General features: G+C 40.9%; 1 pseudogene; it reads right to left on the reverse strand.

The window, feature by feature from the left end:
• Nucleotides 1-7,246: 7,246 nt before the first annotated feature.
• On the reverse strand, nt 7,247-8,427 carry LOC101596929 (annotated as a pseudogene).
• Nucleotides 8,428-17,386: the final 8,959 nt, after the last annotated feature.

Consider the following 17,386-nt stretch of genomic DNA (forward strand, 5'->3'; position numbering starts at 1 on the left):
AATTGTGCCTGGTTTGGAAGTTCATCTCATTGAACCTGAAGCTGTCTGCTACACTCAGGTAATATTCCTTCATCTTGTAGCTGTGCTGTTTGGAATGTGATGCTTAAAAGGTGACCTGCAGGGCAGGAGAGGAGTGGAGGAGGCACTTGGCTTTCTGCTTTCTCTATGTAGAAGTGACGTGTTTCACACCCAGAACCAAGTCACAGGCTCTATGCTTCCTACAAAGCAGGCTGGGACTATCAGTGCATCCATGGATATTGGTGGGTGCCAGAGTGACAGCTGTGGTGGGAAGTGGGCTGGTGGGGTGGGAAACTACTCAGGTTTGGAATCACACAACTCTGGAAGAAGGAAAGAACTGGAAAGAAATCTGCTTAGATAATTGCTGGAAGAATGTAAACTATGGGGTAAGGAGTCTGAGCTGTATATTACCATTTTTTAATTTTTTTTTGTTGTTATTGGAGAGTTAGAGCTAGAGAAAGAGACAGAGAGAGAGAGAGAGAGAGAGAGGCTTCCAGCCACTGCAAACAAACTCCAGATGTATGCAGCACCTTGGGCATATGGCACACATGGGTACTGGTGAAAGAAGACAAGCCCTTATCAGCTAATGCACCTCTCCAGCACTACAATTTCTGAGCAAAGAGTAACATCAGATCATTCTTAAGAAAAAAAATTGATAGAAGGGCTAGAGAGATTTCTCAGTGGTTAATGCTCTTGCCTAAAAATCCAGGTTTGACTCTCCAGTACCCATGTAAAGCCAGATACACAAAGTGGCTCAGTGGCTTGAGGCTCTGTAGCATCCATTGTCTCTATGTCTCTCTTCACTCTATCTGTCTTTCCTTGAAAATAAATATTACTAAATAATTAAATAAATATATGATACCCTTTAAAAAAAATCTAATAGTAATTGTGGGTATAGCATAAACAAGGGTAGCCATTCTAAAGTTAACGTTTTTTCCATACGTATATGTGGTATGTGTACATGTGTGTATACATGTGCTTGCATATGTGTAGGGACAGCTATGTGTGCAGGTGCATGTGGATGGACATACATGTGGGGGCAAGTACTTCACAATGATCTTCCTCAGTTGCTCTCTTCCATTATTTTTTGAGACAAGGTCCCATTGTACCTGGAGCTCACCAATTTAGCTACACTAGTCAGGCATGGTGGCACACGTCTTAAAATGCCAGTATTTGGGAGGCAGAGCACTGGTAGGAGGATTGCCAAGAATCTGGGCCATCCTAAGACTACATAGTGAATTCTAGGTCAGCCTGAGCTAGAGTGAGACCCTACCTCAAAATAAATAAATAAATAACAAAACAAAACAATGTTTAGCAACACTAGCTGGCAGGCAAGTCTCAAAAATCCTCCTGTTGGGCTGGGGAGATGTCTTAGCGGTTAACTGCTTGCCTGTGAAGCCTAAGGACCCCAGTTTGAGGCTCGAATCCCCAGGACTCACGCTAGCCAGATGCACAAGTGGGCGCACTTGTCTGGAGTTCATTTGCAGTTGCTGGAGGCCCTGGCACACTCTCTCTCTCCCTCTCTCTCTCTCTCTCTTTTTCTCTGCCTCTTTCTCTCTGTTGCTCTCAAATAAATAAATGAAAATAAACAAACAGCAAAAAAAATCCCACCTTCCCATTAAAAAAATCCTCCTGTCTCTGCCACTCCTATGATGGCTGTGTCTGCCTTTTACATACATGCTAGGTATCCAAAGTCAGGTCCTAATGCTTTCCTGGTGTTGCAATAACCTTATCATTGCTGGTAGAAAATGCATGACCAAAAGAAGCTGATGTTTGGAAAGTTGTGTAGTTTGTCTTTCATGCATAGTGGGGTATTGAACCTCAGACATTAGGCTTTCAGCAAGCATCTTAATGCCTGGGCCATCTCTCCAGCCCTTCTTGTCCCTCTTTTGAAAGATGGTCTCTCTCCATCCTGGAACTCATCAAGTGGGCCAGACTTGTTGCCTGTTGAGCCCCAGGGATTGACTTGTCTCCACCTCCTCAGCTCTGAAATTACAGGCACAAGTCACTGTGGTGGTATCTTCATGTGGGATCAAACTCAAGTTTCCATATGTAAATTTCAAGCCCTTTACCCACTGAGCCATCACCCCAGCATGTGTTGTTTCCTTTCCTTCTTTCTATTTTATTTGGGCTGGAGAGATGGCTTAGCAGTTAAGATGCTTGCCCATGAAGCCTAAGGACCCAAGTTCAATTCCCCAGTACCTATGTTAGCCAGATGCATAAGGTGGTGTTTGATTCTGGAGTTCATTTGCAGCAGCTGAATGTCCTGGCATGCCCATTCTCACTCTGTCTCTTTCTCTCTCTCTCCCTCTCAAATAAATAAAAAATATAATAAATATTTAAAAATATGTTAGGGCTGGAGGAATGGCTTAGTGGTTAAGCTGCATGCCTATGAAGCCTAAGAACCCAGGTTTGATTCTCCAAGTCCCACCTAAGACAGATGCACAACATGGAGCATGTGTCTGGAGTTAGATTGAAGTGGCTGGAGGCCCTGCTGTGCCCCTCTCTCTCTTTCTCTCTCTCTCTTTTCCTCTTTCTGTCTCAAATTTTAAAAGTATATTGTATATATGTAAGTACAGTGATTGTAATGGGGAGGTAATATGATGGAGAATGGTATTTCAAAGGAGAAAGTGTGGGGGTGGGGAGGGAGGGAATTACCATGGGATTTTTTTTATAATCACGGAAAATGTTAATAAAAATTTTAAAATTAAAAAAAGTAATTAAAATATTTTATTTATTTATTTACTTATTTGTGTGTGAGAGTGAGTGAGATGGAGGGAGAGAAGGGGTGCACCAGAGCCTCTAGCCACTGCACCCAAACTCCACATATATGTGCCACCATGTGCATCTGTCTTACTTGTGATCTGGGGGATCCAACCTGGGTCCTTAGGCTTTGCAGGCAAGCACCTTAACCGCCAAGCCATCTCTCTAGCCCCGTTGTTTCCTTTTTCACTGCTATCTGCCGAAGAGCAGAATAAGTGATGGTGACCTGCCCTCAGCATCTCTGTGTGTCTGTGCCTGCTAACTGACACCTAGGCTGCATAGCTGTCTGATGCTTTTTTCTATCTGATCCTGTCTGACACATACTAGGGAGTCTGTAATGCATGATGAACGAATAAGCAAATGTTACTGTGCAGAATCTTGCAAGTAAAGTGAGGGGAAACTAGGGGCTTTCAGCATGATCTGAGAGTGGAAAACATTCGGATGCCCCAGATAGCCTTCACTGTTAATGACTCTCTCCCTTCCCCCTGAGTCTGTCTCTTCAGAAATCCATGAAATAATACAACCTCAACTTTCTTCTTAATTATTTTAATTCTATGTTGAGAACCTTTTAACTTGTGGAGGGCAGGAGGGAGGTAAAGAATTAGAGATTGTGCTGCCCCATAGCAGATGCAAGTGGTAGGACACCTACCTTCCTAGGGAAAGTCAGAGGCAAAAGTTGGAAATTTCATCAGCAGAGCAGGCAAGTGAGAGCTCACAAAAGCTCTGTCTGGTTAATAACCTCAGCAAATGAAGGAGGAGGGGTAGGTAGCCTACACATCTGCAAAAGAGTTGCAGTAAGGAAGTCACATTTGGATCTGCTTTCACCCCTTCTTTATTTTTAGTGCTCTCTCTGTGTGTGTGCGTGGTGTATGTGTACAGAGAAAGTGAATCTTTCTTTTTCTCTGCCCAGCAAAATGATAAAAAAAAAAAAAAAGAATGGAATGGGATGGAGGGAAGGCTTAGCAGTTAAAGCGTTTGTCTGCAAAGTGGAAGGACACAGGTTTGATTCCCCAGGACCCAAATTAGCCAGATACACAAGTGGTTGCATACATCTTGAGTTCATTTGCAGTGGCTGGAGGCCCTGGCTTGCCAATTCTCTCTCCATCTCTCTCCCTCCATATCTCTCTCTTTCTCTGCCAAGTAAATAAATAAAATAAAATACTTTTAAATATGTTAAGAATGACTCTTTAGGTGGTGAAAATGTAGTATTTCCCCTCCCTCAATCAAAAAAAATTTGATTTAAGTGATATCACTTTCTCCTGCCCTGTAAGGCATCTTTTGAGGAGTCGTTTGTCACATGAATTGAATTACTTAACCTTTTTAAAAATACTTATTCAAGGGCTGGAGAGATGGCTGAAAGGCTGAGGTACTTTTCTTCAAAGTCTAATGACCTGAGTTCTATTTTCCAGTTCCCATGTAAAGCTAGATGCACAGTGGTGCATGCATCTGTAGTTTGTTTGCAGCGGCAGAGGTCCAGTCTTTTATTATTATTATTATTATTTAGTTTTGTACTTAGCAAATACAGTCAGTTAGGCTCATGTGTGACCTTCCCCCTCCCCTTAACCCCTCCTTGTTGAGGTATATGGGTCATGCATTCTGGAGTTAGCCCACAGTTATGGGTAGGATAAATGTCTGCATATCATGACCCAACATGTGGCTCTGACATTCTTTTTGCCCCCTCTTCCACAAAAGTTCCCTGAGCCATGTTGGGTTCATTTTTGGTCAGCTTCAGTGATGAAGATTAAAGTCAGTTTTCATCATACCCTCTCCAGTGTCTTGTGGCTTGAGGTGTTCCCTCTAAGGGCCTGGTGAAGGTTACGCCATTTGGTCTGCCTTTTTAGGATGTAGAATTTTATGGTACCATTGCCATTTAGGTCTAGATTTGTGTTTCCCACCCCCTCTGTTGCCCTCCCCTCCCTCCACACCCACCCTACAGACTAGTCCACGAGTTGCTTGCTGGGTATGTAAGGTATCTTGGGTAGATTCAGGTTAGGTGCTGTAGATGAGTAAGACTATGTGGTGATTTTTTTTTCTGTGACTGGGTAAATTCACTGAGAATGGTCTGTTCCAGGTTCAACAATTTTTCCTCAAATTTCATTGTGTCATTTTTTCTCTACTGGTGTATAGAATTCCATATATATATATGCCACATCTTAGTTATCCATTCTTCTAGTGATGGACATCTGGGTTGATTCCAGCTCTTAGCTATTAAGAATTGAGCTGCTACAAATATGGTTGAGCAAATCTCTCTGGCCTGTGATTTGAAGGGTTTTTTTGTTTTGTTTTGTTTTAAAACATTTTTATTAAATAATACTTGGACAATAATTACAAAAGCTTTAAACAGTAATTCCAGGTAGTGAAAGACAATTCCTTAAAAAAAAAATTAAACCAGAAAAATATTATGTCTTGATGATACAAAGGAATAATTTACTTTACATTCTCACCATTTGCAACATTAGCCTATAAGATTGAAACCACTTCCTAGTATATCTCCAAGGCTGAGTGAACTCCACAGTGAAATGCTTTTACATTAATCAGTAGGTCAAAGAAATGTAACTCTATTACAGCTCAAAATAAAATGAACCAACAGGCACTTTGCAATCAGATGCTGTGACTCTTTCACAATGAAGCCTGTTGTTCACAGCTCTTTTATCAAAGGTAATCAGCAAGTGAAAGCAATGTTCCTTAGACAAGATGTACAAATGGTTTAGGTTCCAAACACTGCATTTGTAATACATACAAGACAGATCCTGAATAAGAAAAATTCTTCAGAAAGAAAATGAAGAAAATCAAAAAGCAGCCTGGGATGAAAGCATTTACAAGCATTGGAGTAAGGAGGCCTTTGAGTCAGCACTTAAACCCCTACATTCTCAGATAAGGGATTAAGAGGCCAAGAGAGATACCCTCTGGGAGAATGAGGATACTGGAGGTTGGCAGTGTTGGCATCACAAGAGTGCTGTACCAGAGGAGCAGAAGGAGGAGGAAAGAGCTGAGAAGAATGGGACCATCTTGATCCAGCCCTTGGGAAATCCAGAGGGGGAAAGAAATACCTGAAACAATGAAGACAGGAACAAAACACCAAAACAAAAATGGGGGGGGGGGGACAGAAGAAAAAGAGAAAGTAGTAAATACAAAGAGAACCAAAGAGAAAACACATGCTGGAATTTAAAGAAAAAAAAAAAAAAAGAAGCTAGTATATTCATGCCCCAACTAATAGAACATAATAAAAGCACAAACCAAGACTGCTTAAATCAACTGCTGAAGTACACAAACTTGAAAACACAATCTCTTAAACTGAATGTCAAAAAAAGTATCAATATGTTACAAAGACATTAATTTTATAAATTTAAAACATTTTCTCATCTTCTTACACATTTGATGTTATTCTGAAAGTTTACATATCCTCTTTTAATTTTGAGCATTGCCACATTGTAGTGAGGGTAGGCACATATTTTCAGTGTGAACATGATACTGAGAACTAATTCCAATACACTTTCACAAAGTCAAGCTGGCTACTGCATCAGCTTTTGAAGGAAGACAATCATTAAACACACTTATAGTTCTGCAAAGACCTTAGAATAGTTACAGAATTTTGACTAGTAAAAAGGCTGAAACAATGATTATGCCCTGTTATTCCACCATCTTATAACTTACCCGTAATGTTTATGTATCTTAGTAAATAGAAAATTTTAATAGCATTGTCATCAGAGTTTTAGAGGACATGAACTTACTGAAACAGCAAACTAAAGAAAATCCTAAGATGTGGAATGTTAATTTCATGCACTTTTAACAAAACTTCTGATACTTCCAAATTGTATATTAAAGAAAATCAAGTCATAGTTACACCATAAAAATAGTCATGCACATACTAGAAGTATCAGCTCTGTAATGAGTCAAGAGCTTCACACAATATTTCCACTATTTTACTACCACATAAAACAGGACCAGATGCAATGCTCTACTGGGCTTCAAACTGTACATCCAAATCACTCTTATCTCAACCCCAGAGATACTCGAATAACTTACTCCTTTACTAAAACTTAAAAAAAAAAAAAAATTACAAAGAAAATGACAGTTGAATGGAATAATACCACATATAAAGCAATTCTACAAAAGGTAAGCAATTAGCACTCAAAACAAACTTTATGAAAAATATTTATTCAATCTTCAAATTAAATTACAAAAGATCATTACTTTAGCTTATTGTTTTAGAAAATGAAATACACCTATATTTTCCAAATGGAATAAAATTATGTTTTCCCTCCTCCCAGCTGCCTATCATTTCAGTGTTTAAACCTAAGCTAGTTTCAGGTACATTTCAAAAAATGGTTTTGGTGATGAATTCTCAACAAAAAACAAAAACCTCTCTAAATAGTGTCAATAAACTGACTAGTACAAAAACTGAGATGCACTGTCTTTTGAAAGGCCTTTTGGGCTGTGTTTAGTAGTGAGCAGGCTACTGGTGTATCTTGGGAGAGGTCAAACGGCGCTGGGGAAGGGGAAAGGAGTTGACTCTCCATTCCTGTCCTGTGTGCATGCAACAAGCAGCAAAACACCTGAGTTATCCAGTTAGCTGGCGCTCAGCTGTGCTTTCTGCTAGCAGAAGATCCATTTAATGAATTTTGGAGATTTGGAATAGTTGAGCCAAGGGAAGGAGTTGAATTCCCCTGTTGAGAATTCCCATTAACTGGGCTCCCATTACCTTTCAATATACCAGTGCACTTCCAATTGTCCATATAATTCGTTTTCCACAATCTTAAATAGCCATCATCTCCAGAAGATGCTAGCACTATTCCCGTTATGTTCCAGGTCACCCTCCAGACTTGGGAATTATGATTATCAAACTGAGCCACTATATGACTTGCAAATTTTGTTGGCCCACCAGAGGAAGTAAGCTCTTTCCTCACAGGCTTTAATGTAAAAATGCTCACATCTTTGGTTGCTATTGCTAGAATGTGGAAAGTTTGGAGCAAATGCAATATCATGAACAGGATCAGTGACTGTCTTAAGAGTTTCAGCTTTTGCATATTCCCTGTTTTCATTGTATTCAAAAATCTGAACCTTGGCCATTGCATTTGGACTACTGTCATCACTTCCTACAGCTATCATGGGGGAGTGGGCATGAGAACTTGAAGGGTTCCAAGAAATACAACTACAGCTTAGTTTACAGGCCTCGTGCTGCAGAGACCACTGGCTGAGATTCATGACATCTGGTGCCTCATATATTCTTACTATACCATCTGCTGAACAGGTTGCTAACATAAGACCCATATGCTTGGGAGCAAATTTCACATCAGTAACAGATGTTCTGCTATCCACTAAAGTCGTCCCCTTCACCCAGTGACGCTGTCCTCCCAGTTTATCATTGGACTCTCCTACTATTTCTTCCCACACAGCAGCTGTTATATCAAAAGAACAGGAGGCCAAAACCTGTCCAAACTCAGGATGAGCCCATGTCACACGCCATACAGATCCACAATGTGTCTTCCAGCTAGCGGTACAATGCTAATCTCCACTTTCACTTTTGTCCCAGGCCTTGACGCTCTGGTCGCTGGAGCAGGTGGCCATGTGGTGCCCGTGGAAGTCGAAGGAGACATCGTAGATGAGATCCTTATGGTCCACTGCGATGCTGCGCGCCACAAACATGACTCCCCTCGAGGCGATGCTGCGCACCACCTCCCACAGGGCAGCGTGCAGCCCACAGGCACTGGCCGCAGTGGGGGCATGTATGGCACCAATTTGAAGGTTTTAGACTAGATGCCCAGTAAGGAAATAACTGGGTCTGTTGGTATCTCTATAGTCAGCTTTTTCAGGATTCTCCATATTGCTTTCCAAAGTGGATGTACCATCTTACGTACCCACAAACAGTGGATGAGTGTTCCTACTTCTCTACATCCTCATCAGCATTTATTTTCATTTGATTTTTTGATGTTTGCTATCCTTATTGGTGTAAGATGGAATCTCATAGTTGTTTTCATTTGCATTTCCCTGATGATTAGGGATGATGAACATTTTCTCAAGTGTGTGTTTGCCATTTGATTTCTTCCTCTGTTAGCTGCCTGTTCGGCTATTTGCCCCATTTTGTGAGTGGGGTGTTTGACTTTTTACTGTTTAGATTTTTGAGTTCTTTGTAGATTCTAGAGATTAGGCCTCTGTCAGTTGGATAACCAGCAAAAATTTTCTCCCATTCTGTGAGTAATCTATTCTCTTTGCTTATCGTATGCTTGTTTGTAAAGAAACTCTTCAGCTTCATGTGATCCCATTGGTTAAGTGACTGTTTAAGATCGTTAGCTACTGGGGTTTTGTTCAGGAAGTCTTTTTCCATTCCTATATCATGGAAAGTACTTCCTATATTTTCTTCCAGTAGTAGTCAAGTTTCTAGTCTTACATTAAGGTCTTTGATCCATTTGGACTTGAGTGCAGTGCATGGCGAAATGTGTGGATCAAGTTTCAATTTCCTGCATATGGTTATCTAGTTTGTCCAGCACCATTTGTTGAAGATACTGTCTTTTTTTCCAGCCTATATTGTTAGGGCCTTTGTCAAATATCAAGTAGCTGTAGTTGCTTGACCCAAAGTCTGGGTCCTCAAGTCTATTCCAATGGTCTATACTCCTGTTTTCATGCCAGTAACATGCTGTTTTTATTACTATGACTTTGTAACATAGCTTTAGATCAGGTATGGTGATGCCTCCATATGTATTTCTTTTGCTGAGGATATGTTTGGATATGCAAGGCCTTCTGCCTTTTCATATGAAATTTAAGATCATTTTTTCTATCTCTGTGAAAAACACTGTTGGGATTTTAATTGGAATTGCATTAAATCTGTATATTGCCTTTGGTAGGATTGCCATCTTCACAATGTTAATTCTGCCTATCCAGGAGCATGGGAGGTCTTTCCATTTTCTCAAGTCCTCCTCAATTTCTTTTTTGCATGTTTTTATGTTTTTGTTGTATAGATCTTGTACTTCCTTGGTTAACATTATTCCAAGGAATGTTTGTTGTTGTTGCTATTGTAAATGGGACCATGTCCCTTATTTCTTTCTCTGGATCTTTGTCATTTGCATATAAAAAAGCTACTGATTTTTGTGCATTGATTTTGTGTCCTGCTACTTTGCTACAGGAGTTAATCACCTTCAGGCATTTTGAGATGGAGTCTTTTGGGTCTCTTACATATACAATCATGTCATCAGCAAATAGAGCTAACTTAACTTCTTCCTTTACAAATTGTATCCCTTTTATTTCCTTCTCCTGTCGTATTGCTTGAGCTAGGACTTCCAGTACTATATTGAAAAGCAGAGGGGAGAGTGGACAACCCTGTCTTGTTCCTGATCTTATTGGGAATTCCTCCAGTCTCTCTCCTTTGAGTACTATTTGGGCCTTCGGAGCTTTGTATAGCCTTTATTATGTTAAGATATGAAACACCCATGCCAATTCTCTCCAAAGTTTTGATCATGAAGTGATATTGGATCTTTTCAAAGGCCTTTTCTGCATCTACTGAAATGATCATGTAGTTTTTGTGTTTAACCTTGTTTATGTGGTGTATTACATTGATATATTTCCACATGTTGAACCACCCGTGTGTTCCTAGGATGAATTCCACTTGGTCAAGATGGATAATGCTTTTGATGTGTTGTTGGATTTGGTTTGCGAGGTTTTTGTTCAGGATATTTGCACCTAAGTTCATCAGGGAAATAGGCTGGTAGTTTTCTTTTCTTGTGGTATCTCTGCCTGGTTTTGGAATTAGGGTGATACTAGATTCATAAATGGAGTTGGGTAGCTTTCCCTGTTCTCCAATTGTGTGGCACAGCTCGAAAAAGATTGGTTTGAGTTCTTCCATGAAGGTTTGATAGAATTCAGCTGAGACACCATCTGGCCCTGGACTTTTCTTTTGGGGGAGGTTTTTTATTACTTTTTCAATCTCCATGAGTGTGATAGGTTCATTGAGGTGATTCATCTGCTCTAAGTTTAGCTTTGATAGATGGTATGCATCCAGGAATTTATCCATCTCCTCCACATTATCCAGTTTTGTGGAGTAGAGGTTTTTGAAATAAGTCCTGATGATTCTCCCAATTTCACTTATGTCTGTTCTGATCTCTCCTTTTTCATTTTGAATTTTGTTAATTTGAAGCATCTCTTCTTTTTTTGCTTGATCAAATTGGCCAGGGGTTTGTCAATCCTATTTATTTTTTCAGAGATCCAGCTCTTTGTTTTGTCAATTGTCTTAATTGTTTCCTTGGTTTCCAATTCATTCATTTATGCTCTGATTTTAATTATTTCTTTCCTTCTGGAGCTCTTTTGGTTGGATTTTTCTTGCTTTTCCAGTGCCTGTAGGTGGATAGTTAGGTTATTGATTTGGGATCTCTCTGTCTTTTTTATGAAGGCATTGAGTGCTATGAATTTTCACCTGAGGACCACCTTCATTGTGTCCCATAAGTTTTGGTATGATGTGTTCTGATTGTCATTCAATTACATAAATTTTGCAATTTCATTTTTTATTTCATCCACTATCCATTTATTGTTTAAAAGTGTGCTGTTCGGTTTCCAGGTGCCATTGGGCTTCTTTTTTTTAAAAAAAATATTTTATTTATTTATTTATTTAAGACTGACAGACAGAGAAAGAATTAGATAGAGAGAGGAGAGAGAATGGGTTTGCCAGGGCCTCCAGCCACTGCAAACAAACTCCAGATGCATGTGCCCCCTTGTGCAGCTGGCTAACGTGGGTCCTGGGGAGTCAAGCCTCAAACCGGGGTCCTTAGGCTTCACAGGCAAGCACTTAACCACTAAGCCATCTCTCCAGCCCCTGCTGGGATTCTTGGTGGCCCTTTTGTTTTTAATTTCTAGTAATAAAGTATTGTGATCTGATAACATGCAGGGAATTATGTCAATCTTCCTAAATATGTGGAGGCAGGCTTGGTGACCTATTTTGTTTTATTTTATTTTAGAAAATGTTCCATGGGCTGCTGAGAAGAATGTGTAGTCTGTGGATTTGAGATGGAAAGTTCTGTAGTTGTCCGTTAGGTCTAAGTGATCTATGGTTTTGTTGAGCTCTCTTACTTCCCTGTTGAGTTTCCGTTTGGATGATCTGTCTATTACTGATAATGGTGTATTGAAGTCCCCAACTATGATGGTATTGGTGGATATTTTATTGTCAAGTAGGTTTTGTTTTATGAACTGTGGTGCCCCTGTGTTTGGTGCATACAGATTTATGAGTGTGATATCCTCTTGATGGATCATTTCCTTGATAAGTAGGAAGCGGCCTTCTTTGTCTTTTTTGATTATTTTTGAAGTATATTTTATCTAATATTAATATAGCTATGCCTGCTTGTTTCTTATTCCCATTTGCTTGGAATATTGTTTTCCACCCTTTCACCCTGAGGAGGTGTCTGTCTTTAGTTGTGAGGTGGGTTTCTTGAAGACTACAGATTGAGGGCTCTAATTTTTTGATCCATCCTGTTAGCTTGTGTCTCTTGATGGGTGAATTAAGGCCATCAGTATTTAGGGTAATGACTGTGTGATTTGATTTGATATCTTCTATATTGTGATGGTATATGTAGGTTGGCGTTTTCATGGACTTTGACATTTTTTGTGCCTACTCTGAGTTTGGTTATTGTGATCTGCTTCTTGTAGGCATTTGAGGTTGATTATTTGTTTCTTCTCTATGGAGAATTTCCTGAAATACTCTCTGTAGGTTTGGTTTTGTGTTCATATAATTGTTAAGCTGAGTTTTGTCATGGAAAGTTTTTCTTTCACTATCTATTATGAGGGATACTTTTGCTGGGTAGAGTAGTTTGTGTTGGAAGCCATAGGTTCTTAGACATTGCAGTGTTCCATTCTAGGCCTTTCTAGCTTTCAGGGTTTCCATTGAGAAGTCTGGAGTAATTCTTTGATGGGGTTACCTTTAAAAGTGGTGTGTTGCTTTTGCAGAGCTGCTTTTAGGATTTTCTCTTTGGTGTCATTGTTCAGAGTCTTAATGACAATATGTCTTGGAGAGTTTCCCCTTTGGTCCAGTCTGTTTGGAGTTCTGTTGGCTTCTTGTATCTTGATGGGCCTTTCTTTCAAGAGACTGGGGAAGTTTTCTTCAATTATTTTGTTAAATATGTTCTGCATGCCTTTGGTCTGAGTTTCTTCTCCTTCTGGTATTCCAATGATCCGGATATTAGGATGTTTAAGCATATCCCACAATTCTCTCATATTCTGTTCACAGAAACTTTTGAACTTACTGAAATTTTTGAACCTTCAAACTGTTTCTTCCATCTTATCTTCCAGATCAGAGTTTCTATCCTCCACATAGCTGACTATCTTGAGAGTTTGTAGAGAGTTTTGGACTTTTTCAATTAAGTTTGCATTTTCTACTACTTTTTCTATGTATAATTTCCATCCCTCTGTCAAGCTCCCTTTTCACCTCATTTTCTGATTTTCTTGATGATTCTTGGAATTCATCCTTGCATTTCTTTATGTCTTCATTTAGCATCACCTGCTGATTTTTGAGGACTTCTTTTTTTTTCACTCTCCCTCAAATCTCTTAACTGTCTTTGAACTCCTTCCATTTTCTTATCTATTAGGTCTAGTCTAGTGATGCAGCATCCACACGATTATCAGTCCTTTGTTGCTTTTCTGCAAGTTCTACCAGTAGCTTGGTCAGGGTTGTATTGCTCATAGCTTCATTTTGGTGGTCTGATCCTAATGACTCTTCTATGTTTTGATTAGAGATGTTCATTGTAGGACTGGGTGATCTAACTGGATTTTCTTGCATTTTATTTTTCATGTTATTTCTTTTGCACTGTGCTCTGCCCATCGCAGTATACGGGCATGTAGGTGGGTGGATCAGCCTGGGCTCAAGCACAATGGGAATCTGAAGCAGCTTGAGGCAGTTGCCAAGTAGCCTGGGCTTTGGCTCTCACTTGCCAAAGCAGCCTAAGATCCTGCCTGACCAGGGTGCCAAAGTTGTCTGAGCTCTCACACGGTAATGCATGAAAGCTGCCTGCACTCATGCTAGGAGGGACACTGAGGCACCAAGCACTGAAGCAGCCCAAACTCTGCTGGGGAACACTGGGACCTCGAAGCAGTCTGCATCCCCCCACAACAGGACAATGGCAGCCAGCCGGCTCGGCAGACAGGGAGAGGATGGCACCTGAGCTGGCGCAAGCAACAGACACAGTCTGAACTTGCATGGCAGTTGCAATGGGCCTGGGTTTGCTCATGAATGTGTGGTGGCTGGAGCAGTGAGTGGTCAAGTGGGCAGAGCAGTCTAAGCTTCCACACAGGGATCGATCAGCATAGCAGAGCCATTTGGCATGCAAATTGATCAAACGAGTCTGAGCTCCAATGGGCCAGCAGGCGTAGCCTGGCCAAGGTCACTCATGGGCAGGGGTAGCCGGGCGATCACCCCTGTGCGGTGAGACAAATGGAACTATGTTGGCCTGGGACCCTTTTCCTAGTAAGTGCGGGAGTTTCCTGAAGCTGGGACTGTGGGAACAGCAGCTGCTTGGGGTAGGGTGGGCTACCCACCCGCATCAAGGGAATCAGTGATTCCCTGTTTTTCCCCCTCTGTGCCCTCCCACTGGCAATCTATTGGAGACTGCTCTGTCCTAAAAGACCCAGTGAACCATTAATGTCTTACCTTTCTTTCCTGGGGATCTGTGGCACAGTTAGGTGATCGCCATCTTGGCCAGAACTCCTCTAGTGGTCCATTCTTATACTCTCTCTTCCTCTCTCTCTCTGTCTCTCTTGTTTCTCTCTCTGCTTGCAAATAAATAAAAGCTTTAAAAAAATTTCCAGGTGTGAAGGCACATGTCTTTAATGCTAGCATTAGGTAGGCAGAGGTAGGAGGATCACTGAGTTGAAGGCAACCTGGGACTACAGAGGGAGTTCCAGGCCTTGAGTGAGACCATACCTGCAAGCAAATATTACTTCTACTTCTCAGCTCACTTTTTCTGTTAGAATATTGATGAATTTCTCCATGTTTTCTGAGAGCTCATTGAATTTCTTTAAAAGATGTTTTTAAAAAATTCTTCACTGAAGTGCTTGTACATACTTGCTGTTATTTGGTTAGTTTCTGGTACCTTCTGGCTCACAGACACACAGGCATGTGTGTGTGTGTCTATGTGTGTGTGTGTCTTGGTGTACATGCATCACAGAGCATATGTGGTGGTGAGAGGTCAAATTTGGGTGTCTTTCCTCTCTTTCTGTCATGAGACAGTCTCTTATTTACCGTGCTGATGAATTTCCAGGGTTCTCCTGTCTTGGCCTCCTATTTTCTCATAGGCACACTGGGATTCCCTGATGGGTACTACGGATTTTGCTTTTGATGTGGGTTCTGGGGATCTGAACTCAGGTCCATGAACAGTTTATATATATATATGCATATATCTGAGAGAGAGAATGGGCATTCCAGTCCTCCAGTCAGTGCAAACGAACTCCAGCCACATGGGCCACCTTGTGCATGTGACTTTTCCTGGGTACTGGGGAATAAAATCTGTGTACTTTTGGCTTTGCCAGCAAGCACCTTCACTGCTGAGCTATCTCTCCAGCCACCCACCAGCAGTTCTTCTTTCTTCTGATTTATTTATTAGAGACAGAGAGAAGGATACACATACACAGAGATGGGGGAGGGAGAAAAAGAGAATGAGCACACCAGGACCTCTAGCCACTGCAAACCAACCCCATATGCATGCGCCACCATGTGCATCTGGCTTACAAGAGATTTGGATACTAAAATTGGGTCCTTAGGCTTCCCAGGCAAGTGCCTTTACTGCTAAGCTATCCCTCCAGACCCATGAGCAGTCCTTGATGCCTGTTTGATGTGTGATATCATCATTTGTGGAAGGATTAGGTGTCTATTGCAGTCTTTAGAACCAAGCCTTGGGTCTGTTTCTGCAGAAACTCAAGGATTTCCACTTCCTTCTGGGAGCCTGGAGGTCTTTCTGCTCTCAGCACTTGACTATTCCTCCAATCCAGGTTTACAGCGTGCTGCTTGTGCATCACCCTTTGATCACCAGGTGGTGCTCCAAGTTCAGGTTTGTTCTATGTCTGCAGTTCACCATGAATTCAGGAAGCCTCTGAAACCTTTTTCCTATGGACCAGGTCCTCCTCGCATGTGGACAGGGGCTGTGGAATTCTGCCTAGCTTTGGGTAAAATAGTCACAGAGGGATTAGGACCAGGCTTTTGTCCCCACCTGGCCATGGACTTGGTAACATTGCATCATTCCTTGAGTTCACACCCCAGTGGCTCACATTGCTATGGGCTGCTTATTGCTGAGGTGGATGTTTTTTAACATTGTATTCTTATTTATTTATTTGAGAGAGGGAAAGAGGCAAAGAGAGAAAGAGAGAATGGGTGCACCAGGGCTTCCAGCCACTGCAAACAAACTCCAGATGCATGTGCCACTATCTGCATGTAGCTTACGTGGGTACTGGAGAATCCAACTGAGGCAAGCACCTTAACTGGTAAGCCATCACTCCAGCCTGGGATTTCTTTTAGTTTAAACATCTGTTTTGTTTTGTTTTGTCTTTTGGTTTTTTGAGGCAGGGTCTCAGTCTACGTAGGTTGACTTGGAATTCACTATGTAGTCTTAGGGTGGCCTCAAACTTATGGAAATCTTTGCACCTCTGCCTCCAAAGTGCTGGTGTTAAAGGCGTGCACCACCACACCATACTTTTAAAGTGTTTTAAATATATTTATTTGAGAGAAAGGGAGAGAGAGAATGAGTGAGTGAGTGAGCAAGGGAGAGAGAGGGCATGCCAGGGCCTCTTATCACTGCAAACAATCTCCAGACACATGTGCCACCTTGTACATCTGCCTTCACTGCTGAGCTACGCTATCTGGCTTATGTGGGTACTAGGGAATTGAACCTGACTCCTTAGGCTTCACAGGCAAGTGCATTGACCACGAAACCATTTTTCCAGCCCATATAAACTTTTTATTTATTTATTATTTATTTATTATTTTTATTATTTATTAATAATAATAATTAATAATAACTTATTATTATATTATTATATTATAATAATATAATACTTATATTATATAATACTTATTATTATATTATTATATTATAATAATAACTTATTATTAATTATTATTATTGGGTTTTGAGGTAGGGTCTCTCTCTAGTTCAGGCTGACATGGAATTCACTATGTAGTCTCAAGGTGGCCTCAAGCTCATGGCAGTCCTCCTACTTCTGCCTCCTGAGTGCTGAGATTAAAGGCATGCACCACCACACCCAGCTCCATATAAAATTTTTATAAAAAAAGGAAATTTAATTTTTAAAAATGACTCCCTTCCTGTATGACCTCACAGTGGCTAATGCTACCTACACAAGACGTACATAATAGGAGGAAAACCATGACAGCATCAAAATAGAAGAGAGACTAAATTGGAAAGAATAAGGGGTTCAGGGGTTCAGGATGGGAAAGTTAAGGTTGTGGGAGAGGATTATGATCATGGTATATTGCTTATATTTAGGGAAGGTTTTATGTGCACACCCCCATGTGGGCACACACACACACACACACACAAATGCATGCACATGCACACCACACACATACACATGCAAACATTGCATTTCAGCCTTTTCTTTTCTTTTGTTGAGGGAAACCTAATAG

Source organism: Jaculus jaculus, chromosome 17 (assembly GCF_020740685.1).
Source record: "Jaculus jaculus isolate mJacJac1 chromosome 17, mJacJac1.mat.Y.cur, whole genome shotgun sequence".
Classification (NCBI taxonomy): domain Eukaryota; kingdom Metazoa; phylum Chordata; class Mammalia; order Rodentia; family Dipodidae; genus Jaculus; species Jaculus jaculus.